Source organism: Odocoileus virginianus, chromosome 16, assembly GCF_023699985.2.
Source record: "Odocoileus virginianus isolate 20LAN1187 ecotype Illinois chromosome 16, Ovbor_1.2, whole genome shotgun sequence".
Taxonomy (NCBI): Eukaryota; Metazoa; Chordata; class Mammalia; order Artiodactyla; family Cervidae; genus Odocoileus; species Odocoileus virginianus.
The window spans coordinates 32720304-32738270 of record NC_069689.1 but is presented as its reverse complement, the minus strand read 5'-3'; the positions used below and the strand labels follow the sequence as shown (position 1 = coordinate 32738270).

At 40.0% G+C, this 17967-nt stretch overlaps 1 protein-coding gene across 1 annotated transcript in view; it reads left to right on the top strand.

Moving 5' to 3' along the window:
- The first annotated feature begins 5886 nt into the window (after positions 1-5886).
- The window catches only part of AKAP6 (A-kinase anchoring protein 6), a 486146-nt gene continuing 474065 nt past the window's right edge, over positions 5887-17967 (top strand). The window contains exon 1 of the mRNA XM_020870415.2: positions 5887-6082. The gene's annotated coding sequence lies outside the window, so the exon portion shown is untranslated. The remainder of the gene's footprint in view (positions 6083-17967) is intronic.

Sequence of the window (17967 nt, the reverse complement as noted above, 5' to 3'; positions counted from 1 at the left end):
GTTCTGTGTCTAGTGAGAACTCATTTTCTGGTTCACAGACAATGCCCCTTCTACCTTATCCTTATATTGTAAACGGGGTCAAGGGAACTTTTGGGGGTCTCTTTTGTAAGGGCACTAACCCCACTTATGCGTGATCCACCTTCATGACTTGGTTACCTCTCAAAAGGTCCATCTCCTGATCCTACTACCTTCGGGGTTAGGATTTCAATGTATGTATTCTGGAAGGATACAAATATTCAGTCCATAGCACTGAGTAAGCGCTGTAAACACAGAGATAGGTAAAACAGTACTTTTATTATTTGATTTCTTGTTTTGTTTGTTATCTCAATGTATTTATTATGGTATATGTTCTTTTTGTGATATGTATACTTATGAATATTTTAGGTTTACTTTTGTGTTTGCGGCTGTGTAATCCTTTTCAAAAGAATTCCATGAAGCAATAATATTTTGTATTATAGTAAAATATTTTCACAGTAAATAGATTGATGGAGTGTTTAGACCAGCAGTAAATTAGTACATCTAAAAGTAAAATGTTATCATTGACTAGAGTAGGAGGAAAATATTGGTGTTATGTGCCAAAACTCATTCTCACCTGTGTTTTTAGTCTGTTTGTGTAGGTGTTTATATGCATATATATTTATGTCTGACTGGTGGCTTGGCAGTATTTAGTTGTATGTCTTGAGCTGACCAGAATTAAGTCTCTGAGTTTGACAAACTCACGTAAAGAAGCATTTACTAGGCAAGGTACACAACAAGTGTTTGCTACATAGCCTACTCTGCTCTAGTAGATTTAGTCTTTGCCCTGAAGATGCTTGAAGTTGTTTCCATGACAGAGATGCATCCAGTTAATGGAATATAAGGCAGGCCAGTGTAACAACTCAGTTAGAGGTAAAACAAAATGGATGCTTATGATAGGTTGCAACATTTCGACTCTCATTTGTTTCATGACACCCTATCAAATGAAGGTTACTTTACCAATGATGTGTGATTCTATTCTTTATATAGAGCTGATTATTGGATTATTCACTAAAAAATATGTTTGTACCCTGTAAAACAAAACTTTTTTATCAGAGCTGCTTGTGACTTTGATTTAGTGAAACTTTTACTGTATTATTTACTGGAATTTTACATATTAAGGTATGATGTAATTTATTTCTTCTCCATAGGAAAAAAGAATCACTTTTTCTAACTAAAGTTAACTTGGGAAACCCTATCTTTCAAAAATGTATTTTGCTTTTGCTGGGGGAAGAATGTATAAATGAGGGTTAGTTATTTTATTCATAATTTTTTTTCAGATAAGGGGAGGAATCTAGTCTAAAAGACTATGTAAGCTGAAAATGCTATGTTAATTGAAAGATTCAGTTGTAAATAACTTGAAACAGGTATCATGATCACTGCCTTCTGTCTCTGATGACAAATAGAAAATGTTTGTTTTCTGGATTGCTTTATCATTTTTAGTCAGATCTTCTTAGTAGCAAATTACTTTTTGTTATTTTGGTAGCAAAGGAAGGGAAAAAGATTTACACATATAAGCCTTAGTAAAATCTTATAACATTTCAAACTCTGGAGTGATAAAGAAAGCTATTAGGAAATTTTTCCTTGGTTGGAATGTAAACAGTATTACTTTAACAAAAAATAAATAAATAATTAAGAAGGACTTGATAGGGGGTAACTTATGCCTAGGAGTGTGCTAAAGGTTACGGGGAAATCACAAGTCTCACAAGACATTGGTAATACCCTAAAGTGTTATCTACTTGAGTAGATAAGTTTCAGACCTATGAAAAAACTAAATATGAAAACAGGAAAGCCCCAGAAATACCGATGCAGAGTTTAAACAGCTCATAAACCCCTGCGTCGTATGTTGGTCCTGACATGTATAGGTATTTACCTATGTAACACAGCACAGCTGGGCTTCTGCCAGTTGGTTTTATGTCAGATGTTTATGTTTGGAGTTAAGTCTAGTGAAACAGAAAACCATATTAACTCTGAGGCTTGGCAAGAGAAGATCTTAAATTCAGAAGATGACAGGGAGATTTTTTAATAGGCTTGGGTCAGTTTCTTTTGCAAAAGTCACCCCAAGGTTTGCTTCAGGCTCCAAATCTAGGTGTTCATTCCGGAGCTAATCCACCTTCCCTGGATTTTTGGATGCTTTTTGGCCTTTGCTGATGGGAGTTTTGCCTAGTAAAGAATAGAGGAATGGGGCTTACGCTGACTGGGGTATGTGATCACTGTCAAGTCCAGGAACGTCCAGGAGAAAAGATGGAGAACGCCTTGCACCTTCCTGTGAGGAGGTCTTGCCAGCTCTGGCCCTGGCCCTAGCCTTTTGAGGGGTGTCATTATTGAGTCTCATGAACCACTCCAGAGCCCAAGCTTTTTGACTCCTTCTACATATACTTTATGCTAGTAGTGCCAATTTATGCCTTACACAGTTTCTTTAGTGATTAGATCAATTAAGGCTCTGTTTACTGTGACTAAAATCCCCAAACATACTTTCTGAAGCAGAAAAAGGGACTTTGGGCTCTTGGAAGTCAGAGTAGGGCTGATTTCTGGCCCAAGCAATATCACCAGTACTTAGTTTCTTGTCTCTCAGCTCAGCTTTGCCCTCCCTCTATTGGCTTTATTCTTAAGTAGGTTTTTCACTCATTACTGCAGAATAGACAAGCAGCTTCAGATTTCATATCCTTTTAAAACTAGGAGCCAATAGTCATTTCCTTATAATATCTCATTGTATCTCATTGGCTTCAGTGGGGTCCCATATCATCTCTCAATTAATTTCTTTACCTTTGGGGGATGTAACGAGCTGATTGGCTTAAGACAGAGAGTGGCAGTGTTCTGCATTCCTCTGTTGGATTCTCACCCAAGGTATGTAATTTAGAATGTGGAAGAGGTGATTTCTGAGAGGAAATAATAAATCCAAACATCAAGTAACAACAATAACTGAGCTTATATATTAATATTATGGTTGCAAATTCTGATCACCCATGATTAATAATCTTCAGGGAGTAATATCTGCTTTGCATGGTTATCTGAAAAATATAGAAGGGCTGCTGTGCATTTGACAACAGTAAGAGCCATAAATACTACTGTAATTTGGTTTCCAAGTTTTTGGCCTCCACATGTTCTCAGAAAGTGTATAGTGTACTGATTAAAGCAGCTTCTATAGCCAGCATTTGTATATGGTCATGTAGGCCTGTGGTTAGAGTGCTTGAGTATTTGTATATTTTGTGAACAAAGGTCAGTTTTGCAGCCAGAATTAAAGAAATGGGCATTGTTGGTAAAAGATTAACTAAACCTTTTCTCCTTCTGCATAACACTGCCTAGGATGAAAATGACCCTTGGTTAGTAAATATGGCTACCTGGAAATAGAGTTTTCTTAGGCTGGCTCTGACTGTTCTCTAAGAGGAAGTGCTTAGCCATTTTGCCCTGGTCCTGGCTGTGGCCTCTAGGAGGATCCCTTGTCCATTGCCTTCTCTGACTTCATCTGAAGTGAGTGATGAGGGTTAAGCCCTCTTTGGTAGCTGTGCAGACTTGGAGCCATTTCCTAACCATCTTATTGCAGAGTCTTGCTGGTCTTACAGACGAGAGCTAAAGAGCCTCCCCTTCTTGGGCTGAGTGGACTGTTAATGACAGTATTAACAAGGTTCAATGTTTCTGTGATCGTTCTGGGTGTAGGCATTAGTGCATGCAGTTCTCCAAGTAGCAGCACAGGCTGAGGATTTGGGCGCAGTGAGAAGGGCCACTGGGCACCTCAAGGTGAATTACCATAGGCCTGTCCACATGGCGAGAAAACACTTCATGATTTGCTTCTGCTTTATGGGTCCACATTTTAATCCAGTCCAGACCATTTTGGGGGCCAGTTATTCAGCCACTTCAAGTTGTTAAAAGTGTGACTTGGCCTCAGATTTGATGAGGCATTCATCTCTTCCCACTGAACAAGTGACTTGCTTCTGGCAAAGCAAATTCATCCTGAGAAGCCATATTCAAGTCTGGAACACTTGATCCTACCCTTTCCCTTTTCTCTCCCTCTATAGAACCATGGATTTCAGCTAGGTAAAGGCTCATAATGTTGTTATAGACCCATGACTTTCACTCTCTTCCCCAGCTGAGTGTTTCATCAGAGATCCTTCAGAGGTCAGATCATAGGCAGATGAGGTGGGGTGGGCTCAAGAAGAGCTTACCAACTTTGACTCTGGGCTTCTTCTCCCCTCTCGACCAGGGCAGCCCAGCTTTCATCTGTATCATTAGAAGAAAGGCTTCCACTACTAACAAAAACCTTGAAAACCATGGTTATTAGCTAAATCCATCATCTCCACAGATGAAAAACTTAAGGACCAGAGAGGTTAATTGATTGACCTGATGTTACACAGATGCTCACTGGAGGAACTGGCATTAACACTTGGGTTTCCTGAATCCCAGATCAGTGCTCTTTGTGCTAGAGTAGCTGCCTGTTACTTCCCGTGGTGTGGCATGTGGTCTAAGATAAAGGGTGGGAGTCAGGCTCGGCCTATGACTGACCGCATGGATGACTTGGGCAGGCAGCTTCACATCTTGTTCTTGGCCTCCCAGTTCCTCATTAGGTGAAGTAAGAATAGTCTTGGCTTTCCATCAGGGAGGAAATGCTCTGTGCGTGGCTGATGGTGCACCCTGCTAGGATCTTGGCACCTTTCAGACATTTTATCAGCCCCCATTTACCAAGCCTGAATTCCTTCTGCTGTTTCATCCCCACATCTCCAATGCTGTTGGTTAATAATGGCATTTAAAATCTCAAGTTGGGGGGGACAATGTAATTGTCTCATTAGACTTGGGGTTTTAGAATGTGGTTCTTCCCCAGAGTTGTGCAGATAAAGTGGATATAGGTCAGCTTGATTCTCTCTCTATCCGTGGTCTGAGAATATTAAATATGCAAGAGATGGCTGCTTTTGCCCATATCTCCTTCCCCCCAGTTCACATCACACAATGTTTGTTTCTGCTCAGGACTGAAAATAAATGATTGCTTTAGATTTGCTTTTCTTTTCCTAACTGGAGAAATAACCTCACTGTGTCTTATATAAAAGTGGCTTTTCATGCAGTTTCAGCTTTTGTGGGGGGAGGGGTATGAGTAATTTTCTCCTTTGTGTCTTATTGCCTCATAGAGAAGAAAACAGAACCCCAATGTTAGGAATGCCAATGATTTAGGAACTTTATAGCAGGTTGCCATTTGTTCCAACTACCAGGTTTGGTCCAGAAAAGACTCTCTTGCATTTTGGCTCTGAGTGGTAGGAGTTCTCTGCAGATCAAGGGAAGGGACCCCAGAAGTTGAAGGTGAAGTTGTGTGGCCCCTAGATTCTAAACCTCCTTCCATGTGCCTATCCAATGCTCAAGTGAGAGCTGGGGCTAGTCTGTGTGAGAAGGTTCTGTGGGTTGTTCATCAGTAGAAATGATTAGGACAGACTTCATTGGAAGGAGTTTGTCTGTGTTCTGTAGAACTAAAACCTATTTACTTCAGAATAACAGTCACTTTCTCGACTGTTTATATTCCATTTATATATGTTTTTTCTGCTCCTTGCTTTGTTCTTCTGGTCTTTGACAAATGAGAAAAATTCTTTTTAGCAACTTTTAAAAAAGGTAATTAATTGTAATGCTGTCCAGAGAGGAAAAAGTAACCAAATTGCCTAACAGAGAAACATTGTCCATTTGAGTTTTTAATTTGTTTAGCACTAAATCTGATTCTTCCCACTCCCCTTCCTAAATGTGTAACAACAAAGTAGGAGATAATTTTTATTTTTTTCCAGAGTGACTTCAGGGAAATCCCTTTTAGACCTATGGATTTTAGTCCAATGAGGGATCCTCTTCCTTTGGTCTATATTTTGCATATCGTCTGTTTCTTACAGGGCTTCCGTATTGTCTCAGGCTCCACTGGAAATGCAGCAAGGATTCCTAGCACATCCCAGTTGCCATAGCAACAGCAGTCTTTCCCATAATGAGCTGCATCATCTGAACTGATGTCACAGCATCATGCAGCAGGTCAAACAAGGCATCTCCTAGTATTGCATCCTACAGATGTGCTGTAAACATCAAAAGAAGACGGTGGGAGCAGGAGATGGTGAGTGTTAAATGTCTTGGCCTTAATTGCTCGGCTGTTTTCTTGATTAGCCGGTGTCTGCTAAGGCGGTGATGGGGGGATGTTGTCTGCTTAAAATGGACTAGGGAAAGAAGAGCTGTTTTACCTAAATCTGTTTTCAGGCTGCTGGGTTAAGACAAAGCCCTGTAAGAGTCATAGAGGAATAAAAATATGTGAAATTATTCTTGTTTCATCTCTGCTTGTTATTTTTAGTGTTCTCATGGAATTTTTCATAAACATAAGATGTTTTTCTATTGCAAAGCCTCAAATAGGCTCTGAATTGAGCAGTACACAGTACTTAAAGATTGTAAAGATATGTTTCTTTTTTATGGGGGAAGCTCATTGGTCCCCTATTTGCTCTTGTGATTTCTGAAATATTAAGTGGTTTACAATATGGAATTCAGTATTTACTTCGTTTGGGTTTCAGTTTCTTCATGGCAAGAAATGAATGCTGAATAAGCATTTGACATAACCCTGATGTGAAAGGGGACCTCTTGCATGTTCAAGACAGAATTTATTAAAAACAAAAGACCTAAACAGAATGAAATTACTTAAGCCTTTTGATTTATATGCTAGTCCTTCAGTCTGTGGCCTTCATACTTAGTTGAAAGACTGCCACGATATTTTTTCATCTCTCGCTAGTCTTCAAAATAGCTGGAGTTATTTGCAGGCTGACTTGTACCTAGTCTCCTCTCTGCGGCAGTTGCAGTGAAGGGTAACCCTGTGGAGAGGCTCTGGAAGTGGCAGTGGTATTGCTTAACTTTAACCAGAATCTGGTAAGATGAATAAATAGCTGAATCCTCAGCGACTGTGGTGAATACAGATCTCTGGGCTTGGTCATAACCTCAACTCAATCCTGAAACTCTACGATAAACACATATGGTGCTTATTTAAACTCCTATCTCTGTCTTTAGGCCTCATCCTCACCATTATTATTATTTTTTTAAAATACATGACTTGGCATTGTCAGATAAGGAGCAGTGAGCTGCCTTTTGTTTTGGGAAATGGATTTCCCTGGTGCAGCTGATTGTTACTAAGGGAGAGAAAGGAGGAGGCACATGTCAGTTCAATTGATCAATATGTCCACTTGGAATCAGGGAGTGGTCTTTTGGCTCAGTGCTGCCAAGCTGATAGTTCTTATTTGAAAAGTCTTACAGGAATGAATGGCAACCCTTGAGTTCCTCTTCTTTTAGGCTGTTTATTGAGCCTGAAAGAGATGTTTCACAGGGAGCAGGAAAAGCAATACCTCTTGCCAGCTTGGAGTGATTTTTTTTTTTTTTTTTTGCACAGAGTCGAGCATATTGGTCCCATTATTAGGCACTAGCTAGAATGAAAGACCTTGGGTTTTAATTAGTTTGTTTATATATATCACACACAGGCTGCTCTTGGTTCTTTTAAGTTTATGTGCCTGACATGCAGCTGTATGGGATGGGAGAGGTCAGCTCAGTCTGGCTTTATCGCAAGCATTTAGGTGCATGGGTTGGTTGTTCATTGCCTGCTTTTTTGTGTTGTATAATGTGAGCAGAAAGCTCTGCTGGGACTTCTGGGTGTGAACACAGCTAAGTCAGAGGCTCTAGGGTGACAGGGAGGAGTGCTGGATGGTGGTGGGGATGGGGGAGGCGGGGAGGAGAGAAGTGCATCTCATGGCTGGATTATGGGTCTGGAGAAAATCACTCAGTGGCCATTGAAATTCATTTGAAGTGTTACTTCCAGGGAAAAGCAATGAAGAAAGACTTGTTTGATAACATAAATCGCTAGGAATAAAAGTAACCAAAGGCAGCATTTTAACGAGTTTCCTATTTGCTTAATGTTTGTTTCTTTTGTCTAACAGTGCTCTTAGCTGCTTCATCATGGGTGATTTGTACAATTACTGGAAGTCGCAGAAGCCAGATTCCTTAAGGGTAGTGTTAGAAACAGTGGAGTCATGCTTCGAGGGTGGGGAGTGCGCTGGTGGGTGTGGGCTGACGCAGTTATCTGGTGGAATATCCTTCTACTTTAGAGGTTCCTGTGATCTCTCCTCACCTCTGCACATATTCCAAATACAGTTGCAGCTCTCCAACTTCATGCTTTTGTGCTCTTTTTGCTCTAGGAGAACAAAGCCCTAATAATGGGAACTGTTATCCTGAGTGCTCAGTTTCTTTGCAGAGCCTGTGCTGCTCTCTGATTAGCTGTGTGTCTTAATTATTGGCTAAGGCTATTTCAGTTGTCTTAGTTTTAATATATCCCCAAGGGGTAGATGGGGTGTATGTGTGTGTACTGGGGAAGGGAGGGATTGCTCTATGGCTGCGTTTTGTGGCGTTTCATTGAAACTTTCTAGAATGTAGAGAATTTTCTTTCACAGTGGTAAGAGAAAGATCATTATGATCATATTTATTGTGTGGCCAAGTTTAGACCATGGAAGCCTCATGAGAAACTAACCTCCTCTATGCTTTTGGTTATAGCTTTCTTCATTGAATTCCAAAGTTACAAATAAGTTAATTCTTTGGATAATTAGGCCATGGTGGGGTGATGAAAATAAAAATCATAATAACAACCAAGCTCTTATTTATTCAGTTTTTATTGTGTGGCACTGAACTAAACATTGACTATAATTTATTCGGCCCGTAGAATGACATTATGAAATAAAGAGTAACAATCTCATTTTATAGGATTAGATATTATTTATATTTTATAGGAACCAAGTCTTCGCCAGGTTACCAAATTTGGCTAAGGTCATATAGTTAATAAGTGATTGGACCAGGATTCCAAATCAGTGTGCTTTGACTGTGATACCCACCTGCTTACCCACAGTCATCTGAGTTTTATGACATCTTAACTGTGTATATCATACGCGCAGTCACCTTTACTCTATCGTACTCACCCCACCCTTCTCATTCTGATTGGAAAATCAGATTTCACTCATAGAATGAAATTTCATCTAAAACACTAAGATCAGTTTTACTACAGTGATGAGCATGAATCTTGGTCAGATCTTACTCTGACTCTAGAGATTAAAGCAATGCACAACGGATACTCAGACCTTTTGCCAGTACCCTTGCTCAACATACCTTTCTAGCAGGATCTGTGTATGGGAAATGCTACATTAATGAGTGTGGGCATGATGGAGCTGTACTGAAAGCAGGTCTTACCTGAGTCAGTAATGATTCAAGTCTGTTGTACCTGTCTTATCAGCTGCATTATGCAGTGCTCTGCTAACTTTAAGGCGTTTAAATTCCCTGGTGTCTGCCAGCACCAGACAAGGAATAGAGGAGTAAACTTCTCTTGCAGCCAGGAAGGTGCACTTTGAATCCATCTCCTGGGCTAAGAAGTTAAAAGAGAGTTATTTTGCTGAATATCATCAGTGGCTGAATCTAAATGCTTCCTCTTTCTGACAGAGTACAAGAGTGACAGTCTTGTGCAACATCCTGGAAGCCTTGTGTTTGAGGAGAGCTGATACAGTCATCTCTGCATCATCTTGCCCATCCCACTTATCCACACCCAGTGTCATTATTGGGCTGTAAGGGCTGTTCTTTGTTTGACTGTGGGGCTAATGCACACATTGACAGCACATTGATATTGATTCTGGTCTGGTGAATACTTAGAAATATTATTCCTCAGAGCTCATTAGCTGTTTCTAGGTTCTGGGAAGAAGTTAATGTTTCTTCCATCCTGTCTCAAGGAGGCCCAAGCTCATGTCTGTGTGAGCTACAGGAATTAGAGGCTGACAGAAAGCAACAGAATTGCTGGGTACAGTGACTACAGGAGTTAGGTTCTATTGGGGGAATAGAAAAGCCAGTGAAATTTAGGGAAATTGGTAATTCTGCCGCATGTCTCAATTTAAAAAATCACAGAATCAGGGAATGATAACTTGTTTTGATCCTGTGTATTAAATTCAATTTAACAACTTTTTATTGAGTATCTATTATGTGCCAGGCGATGTTGAAGAACATAGCAGTGGGACAAGATAGATGCAGATTTCTTCCCCACTACATTCTATCAGGGATGGGGATGGAGAGATCAAATAAAACAGGTAAATTTATGGTGGAATAATTTATTCTTTTGATACTGTAATACTATTTCTGTTTACTTATGTTTCAGAGATACACCAATTATCTGTGTACATATACATATATGGCCTACACATGGAGGTAAAATCACTGCATTGACGGATAGCTTTGATTTTTTTCTTCTTGAGTTTGGATTAGAATCTTGCTGGGTGTGACCATAGCCAATATTGGCAATAAGCATTTTATTGGTATTAAGCTGTTATGAAAAGTATAATTGTAATTGTTTTGCATGTCTATCTCAATTGATGTAAACCTGATGTATGGAAATATGAAATGTATATGACAGATCAGTTTAAGGAGGTTTTTTTCATTTTAATGAAAGATAGTTCTCATCTTTATAAACTCTCTAGCAAGCCCTCTAAATGGCACGCTTCAACCAGCATGCTGGTAGGGGTATGTGCCAGTCACCTCTAGCCACAAGCAACCTGTTCATTCACCCTAGTATGCCTTACAAACATCACTTTAAATGGGAAGCATTTGTTAAACAATCGTATTAACTAATGGTTCCAAATAGGAAAAGGAGTACGTCAAGGCTATATATTGTCACCCTGCTTATTCAACTTATATGCAGAGTACATCATGAGAAATGCTGGGCTGGAGGAAGCACAAGCTGGAATCAAGATTGCTGGGAGAAATATCAATAACCTCAGATATGCAGATGACACCACCCTTATGGCAGAAAGTGAAGAGGAACTAAAGAGCCTCTTGATGAAAGTGAAACAGGAGAGTGAAAAAGTTGACTTAAAGCTCAACATTCAGAAAACAAAGATCATGGCATCTGATCCCATCACTTCATGGGAAATAGATGGAGAAACAGTGGAAACAGTGTCAGACTTTATTTTTTTGGGCTCCAAAATCACTGCAGATGGTGATTGCAGCAATGAAATTAAAAGACGCTTACTCCTTGGAAGGAAAGTTATGACCAACCTAGATAGCATGTTAAAAAGTAGAGACATTACTTTGCCAACAAAAGCCCGTCTAGTCAAGGCTATGGTTTTTTCAGTGGTCATGTATGGATGTGAGAGTTGGACTGTGAAGAAAGCTGAGTGCCAAAGAATTGATGCTTTTGAACTGTGGTGTTGGAGAAGACTCTTGAGAGTCCCTTGGATAGCAAGTAGATCCAACCAGTCCATCCTAAAGGATATCAGTCCTGGGTGTTCATTGGAAGGACTGATGCTGAGGCTGAAACTCCAGGACTCTGGCCACCTCTCATGCGAAGAGTTGACTCATTGGAAAAGACCCTGATGCTGGGAGGGGTTGGGGGCAGGAGGAGAAGGGGACGACAGAGGATGAGATGACTGGATGGCATCACCGACTTGATGGACATGTGTTTGAGTAAACTCCGGGAGTTGGTGATGGACAGGGAGGCCTGGCGTGCTGCGATTCATGGGGTCGCAAAGAGTCGGACACAACTGAGCGACTGAACTGAACTGAACTGAATGTATGCAAAACTTTGATTGTATTTTTATAAATTTTCATGAAGTTTTTCATGTTCATGCATGTGTGAAGAATATCTAACTTGTGACTGTCACTTGTGGATTAACTGTTCCTCTTTGATGGCAGTCAGACATACCCAGCTCTATAGGTGGGCCATGAGTGGGAAGGCTTTTCCAGGGAGTATCACTTTTTATAGGACTTTGGCCATGGCAACAAACTTATTATGTATTTTGGATTAATAAGGCCTAAGATTTCTTCTCCACAAGCCCACAACTATCAACAGCTGAATCCCCCAGTTGGTTTTAAGACTTGGTGAGAACAAGGGCTACTTTTTTCCCCTTGTCAGCCACCAGCCATGTTTGTCTCAGTTCTTTCACTATAGGGCATACTCCAAACTCTTCCAGCCCTGTTACTTTGAGTCCCAAGGGGAAATAAGGAGAGAATGTAGAAGCTTTAGAATAGGTCTCACACTAGGTGATTCCTGAGTTTGTTTTATACAGCTACAGGACAGGCTTCAGAGGCAGGCAACCTGTGCTGCCCTGTGCTGAGAGGGTTCCACACTTGGCTTAATGCTCTAGTGTTGCCAGCTTGAAATTCTCAACAATTCTGGGGGCAAGGGGTTCTGCATTTTTATTTTACACTAGACCTTGCAAATTAACCTAGCCATCTGTATGGCCCCTTTGATATAAAAAACTGACACACAATTCTGAGTTTTGTCTAAGAATTAGATGATGTGACTCACTTGGCAAGAGTTGAGTGCCTTAGATGGAGCATCATGGTCTCCCCCTGCTGTCCATTTACCCCCACTGCTGCTGCCTGAGCCCTTTTAGTTTGAAACTTCTATTCTTGAATAATATAAATAGCAGTTGTAGAACTTTAAAAAACAGAAGAACCATTGTCAGATAACCCAGAGCAAAGACACCATGCATGGTAATTTACAAGCATCCATGATAATTCAGCACCATACACCCGTAATTCAGTGGCATTTCTTTTATAGGCAATAAGGGACATATTACATTATGCCTGAAGATATTTGATAGGTCAGGTTTATTTTTCGCCACTGCTGCTTTCAGGGGAGAAATCAAATGTTCTTTGCAAAGCAAGCTGATTAACCATCCTATTGGCTCATTGTTTGAATTAATTCTCCCACCCTTTGTTACTACTTGATTACTTTTTATCACCTGCTTTGTTTAACTCTCATTTAAATTACACAACATTTTTATGCTGGTTGAGTATTTGTTTAGCACTATTTTTCTATTCTCTCTTTCTAGGAGGCTGGGGGCCTATAATTTGAGATTATATTACTGTAGGAAGACTTTACTTTTTCTAATTAAAAAGGTAATTACAGTCAATATTTATAATGAACTCTTTTTCAGCAAGGTAGTTCCACCCATGCTAATGTTCATAAGTCCAGATCTGCCATTACTCTTTACAATAGTGAGATGGTGACAAACTCTTGGACCTTAGAATAGGTGACGCATTCTCTCTTGTCATGTCACAGTGAGAAGATGCTGTACTAATTTGCAGATGAGCAGAGAAATATTAGAGAACTGACGTGAATGATGGTACTTGATGCACTGGAAAAAGTTAATTTTTTTTTTTTTTTTTTTTGTGGCTGTGTGACAGTAAACAAGGATCTGACAAATCCATAAGCGGCTTTTGTCATGTCTTAGAGATGGAGTCTTCTCTAAGGATCAAGTTCCAAGGACTCACAGCCTTACTCCATACCCTATGTAACTATCCTAATGCCTACCACGTCCACCACTGTACAAACTCTAGAGCCAGCTGTTTCAGATAATTTCATCAGCAGTCAACAATCAACAAGTATGTCAAATGTCTACCATGTGCAAGCTCATGTGCTGACGAAACACTTTCCAAATTAGGACAGCCAAAGGCAAGCACATGTATATTAGTTGGAGAGCTTGTCACAGGTTTAACACCATGCTGTCTGGGCTCTGCTTGTAGACATTCTGATTCATTCTTCTCTTGCTCTAGAGATACTCTGAGATGGGGCTTCAGGTGTAGCTTCAGATGGCAGCTGGGGCTGCCATCTCATCTTCTGTTCTCATTCAATTCCTTGATTTAAATGTGTTTTCTTCTTTAAAAAAATCATACTCAGATTTTACTTATTTTACTTTGGCGTATAGCCGATTAACAATGTTTTAGTAGTTTCAGGTAGAGAGCAAAGGGACTCAGCCATATAAATGTGTCTTCTTAAACAACTCATTGCTTTTTCTGGCCCACTCAAAGTCTGTTTCCCACATGCTCTCAGCTTTTTCAGTTCTTAGTGCTCCTCCTTTGTTTATACCCCACCAATCTCCTATCACTGTTCCTGTGGGACAGCTATCAACCCACCACCATCCTCCCCACCAGCAGCCCCCCAGGCTCCCATCTTCCCTGCTACTGTTTATTCCCATTATATTAGCATAAAAATAGCCCATCTAAAACCAAATGACATTTCAGTTCCCCTTGTGAAGCAATCTGCTTACATTTAGCTTTAAATAGTTAATTGTTATATTCCACTCTATTTAACTTGTTTTTTGGCTTTGTGTGATTTAAAAGAGAATGTTTCTGGAATGCATATTAATCACTCTTGCAGGCAGTCTATGTGGGGCATTGACTAGAAATTACCAAAAGAGCAGGGCCTTAGGTAGTAGAAGGATATTCAAAGTGAAAACAGGTGTATGAACATAGTTAAAAAATTGTGCATTTTCAATTTTTTTTTGTTGTTCAGTCACTAAGTTGTGTCAGACTCTTTGCGACCCATAATAAACTAATAAAAATGGGGAGAGGGGATGGTGAGAGGGTAGCCATCATGGCAAGGTTCCAGTCTTGAGTGGGAGTGGCATGCAGCTTCTAGAACACTGAGAATATGTGTCTCAGAAGAGCAGCTGCTTAAAGAGAAAGGGCAGACCTGAAAATAAAGGTCAAAATAAAAACAACCACAAAATAGGCATGACTGCTTAGGTCAGTTCAGTTTAGTCACTCTGTCATGTCCGACTATGCAACCCCATGGACTGCAGCACACTAGGCCTCCCTGTCCATCACCAACTCGTGGAGTTTACTCATACTCAGGTCCATTGAGTCGGTGATGCCATCCAACCATCTCATCCTCTGTCGTGCCCTTCTTCTCCCGCCTTCAATCTTTCCCAGCATCAGGGTCTTTTCCAATGAGTCAGTTCTTCACATCAAGTGGTCAAAGGATTGGAGTTTCAGCTTCAGCATCAGTCCTCCCAATGAATATTCAGGACTGATTTCCTTTAGGATGGACTGGTTGGATCTCCTTGCAGTCCAAGGGACTCTCAAGAGTCTTCTCCAACACCACAGTTCAAAAGCATCAATTCTTCAGCACTTAGATTTCTTTATAGTCCAGCTCTTACATCCATACCTGGGTACTGGAAAAACCATAGCTTTGACTAGACGGACCTTTGTTGGCAAAGAAATGTCTGTGCTTTTTAATATGCTGTCTAGATTGGTCATAGCTTTTCTTCCAAGGAGCAAGCATCTTTTAATTTCATGGCTGCAGTCACCATCTTCAGTGATTTTGGAGCCCCCCAAAATAAAGTCTCTTACTTTCCATTGTTTTCCCATCTCTTTGCCATGAAGTGATGGGACCAGATGCCATGATCTTAGTTTTCTGAATGTTAAGTTTTAAGCCAACTTTTTCACTCTCTTCTTTCACTTTCATCAAGAGGCTCTTTAGTTCTTCTTCGCTTTCTGCCATAAGGGTGGTGTTATCTGCATATCTGAGGTTATTGATATTTCTCCCAGCAATCTTGATTCCAGCTTGTAGTTCATCCAGCCCAACGTTTCTCATGATGTACCCTGCATATAAGTTAAATAAGCAGGGTGACAGTATACAGCCTTGATGTACTTCTTTCCCGATTTGGAACCAGTCCATTGTTCCATGTCCAGTTCTAACTGTTGCTTCTTGACCTGCATACAGATATCTCAGAAGGCAGGTCAGGTGGTCTGGTATTCCCATATCTTGAAGAATTTCCCACAGTTTGTTGTGATCCACACAGTCAAAGGCTTTGGCCTAGTCAATAAAGCAGAAGTAGGTGTTTTACTGGATTTATGTTGCTTTTTTGATGATCCAGTGGATGTTGGCAATTTGACCACTGGTTCCTCTGCCTTTTCTAAATCCAGCTTGAACATCTGGAAGTTTATGGTTCATGTACTGTTGAAGCCTGGCTTGGAGAATTTTGAGCATTATTTTGCTAGCTTGTGAGATGAGTGCAATTGTGTGGTAGTTTGAACACTCTTTGGCATTGCCTTTCTTTAGGATTGGAATGAAAACTGACCTCTTACAGTCCTGTGGCCCCTGCTGAGTTTTCCAATTTTGCTAGCATATTGAGTGAAGCACTTTCACAGTATCCTCTTTCAGGGTTTGAAATAGCTCAACTGGAATTCCATCACCTCCACTAGCTTTGTTCGTAGTGATGTTTTTAAGGCCCACTTGACTTCTCATTCCAGGATCTGGCTCTAGGTGAGTGATCACACCATCGTGATTATCTGGGTCGTGAAGATCTTTTTATTTTTTTTTCCCATTTATTTTTATTAGTTGGAGGCTAATTACTTTACAATATTGTAGTGGTTTTTGCCATACATTAACATGAGTCAGCCATGGATTTACATGTATTCCCCATCCCAATCCCCCCCTCCTACCTCCCTCTCTACCCGATCCCTCTGGGTCTTCCCAGTGCACCAGGCCCGAGCACTTGTCTCATGTATCCAACCTGGGCTGGTGATCTGTTTCACTCTTGATAATATACATGTTTTGATGCTGTTCTCTCAAAACATCCCACCCTCGCCTTTTCCCACAGAGTCCAAAAGTCTGTTCTGTACATCTGTGTCTCTTTTTCTGTTTTGCATATAGGGTTATCGTTACCATCTTTTTAAATTCCATATATATGCGTTGGTATACTGTATTGGTCTTTATCTCTCTGGCTTACTTCACTCTGTATAACGGGCTCCAGTTTCATCCATCTCATTAGAATTGATTCAAATGAATTCTTTTTAATGGCTGAGTAATATTCCATGGTATATATGTACCACAGCTTCCTTATCCATTCATCTGCTGATCTTTACAGTTCTGTGTATTCTTGCCACCTCTCCTTAATATCTTCTGCTTCTGTTAGGCCCATACCATTTCTGTCCTTTATTGTGCCCATCTTTACATGAAATGTTCCCTCTGTCCACCAGATCTAATCCCTTGAATGTATTTCTCACTTCCACTGTATAATTGTGAGGGGTTTGATTTAAGTCATACCTGGATGGTTCAGTGGTTTTCCCTACTTTCTGAAATTTAAGTCTGTTCAGAGAACTATAAGAATCAGATTAGTGAATTAAGATATTATGATTTTCACTAATTTAGTATTAAATAATTGATAACATGATTTTTAAACATTTGAATTTTGACTAAACTGAAAATGAATGTGCTAAGAAGCAGAGGCATGGGAAAGGTAGCATGACCAGCTTAAGAAGAGACATGTTTCACCATGTTATTTTTTACTTAGAGTGTTTTTCCTTTTGGTCTTTGCTCTGATTAGTTATTATTAAGTTTATTTGTTGTGAAGGTGAATATATTTTGTTTTACTTTTAAAATTATTGTTTAAGAAAATAGCAAAAATCATGGTCTCTAGCATGATGTTTTTTTCTGGTTCTTAGGTGCTAAATCTTAACATCATCCTTTTGTAAATACTGCATATACCTAGATACCCAACATAAAGTTGTAAAATGAGTTCTGTCAGCCAGTTTGAGGAATAAAAAAAAAAAAAAATGCTCCTTTTCAAAGGTATCCTACACCTTCAAATGGTGGTGGAAAGGCTACATTACCCAACTTAAAGTTAATTTTTGGCTAGCTTATACCAAATGAACGATTTCCATTCCAGATTTTGAAATCCTAAAATCTAACAACTTATTCACATGTATATAGACTGATATTCTCTGTTCAGAAGATTAGTGGTTGGGAGGTGGGCAGGGATGGGTGGTTGTCGTATGGGAGCAATAGCCATGTTTCCCTTCTTGAGCCACTCTGTCCCCTGACACTCCTAAACCTAAACAGTAGACAAGAATAGAGCCTGGCATGGTGGGTTTTGGAGCCAGGCATATTTACCTTTGAATCTTAGTTCTAACGTAAGATGACAAGATCAGTGATTTTGAGTTTCTTGGAGTGTCATTTTCCCCATATATAAAATGAGGGGGTACCCACTCCAGTATTCTTGCCAGGAAAATCCCATAGACAGATCCTGGCTGACTACAGTCCATAGGGTCGCACAGTCGGACACGACTGAACACACCCACACACATGTCCATTTTACAGAATTATAAGTGTTTTTATGTAAATTTACTAGCACAGAGCAGGCATTTGATAACTAAAAG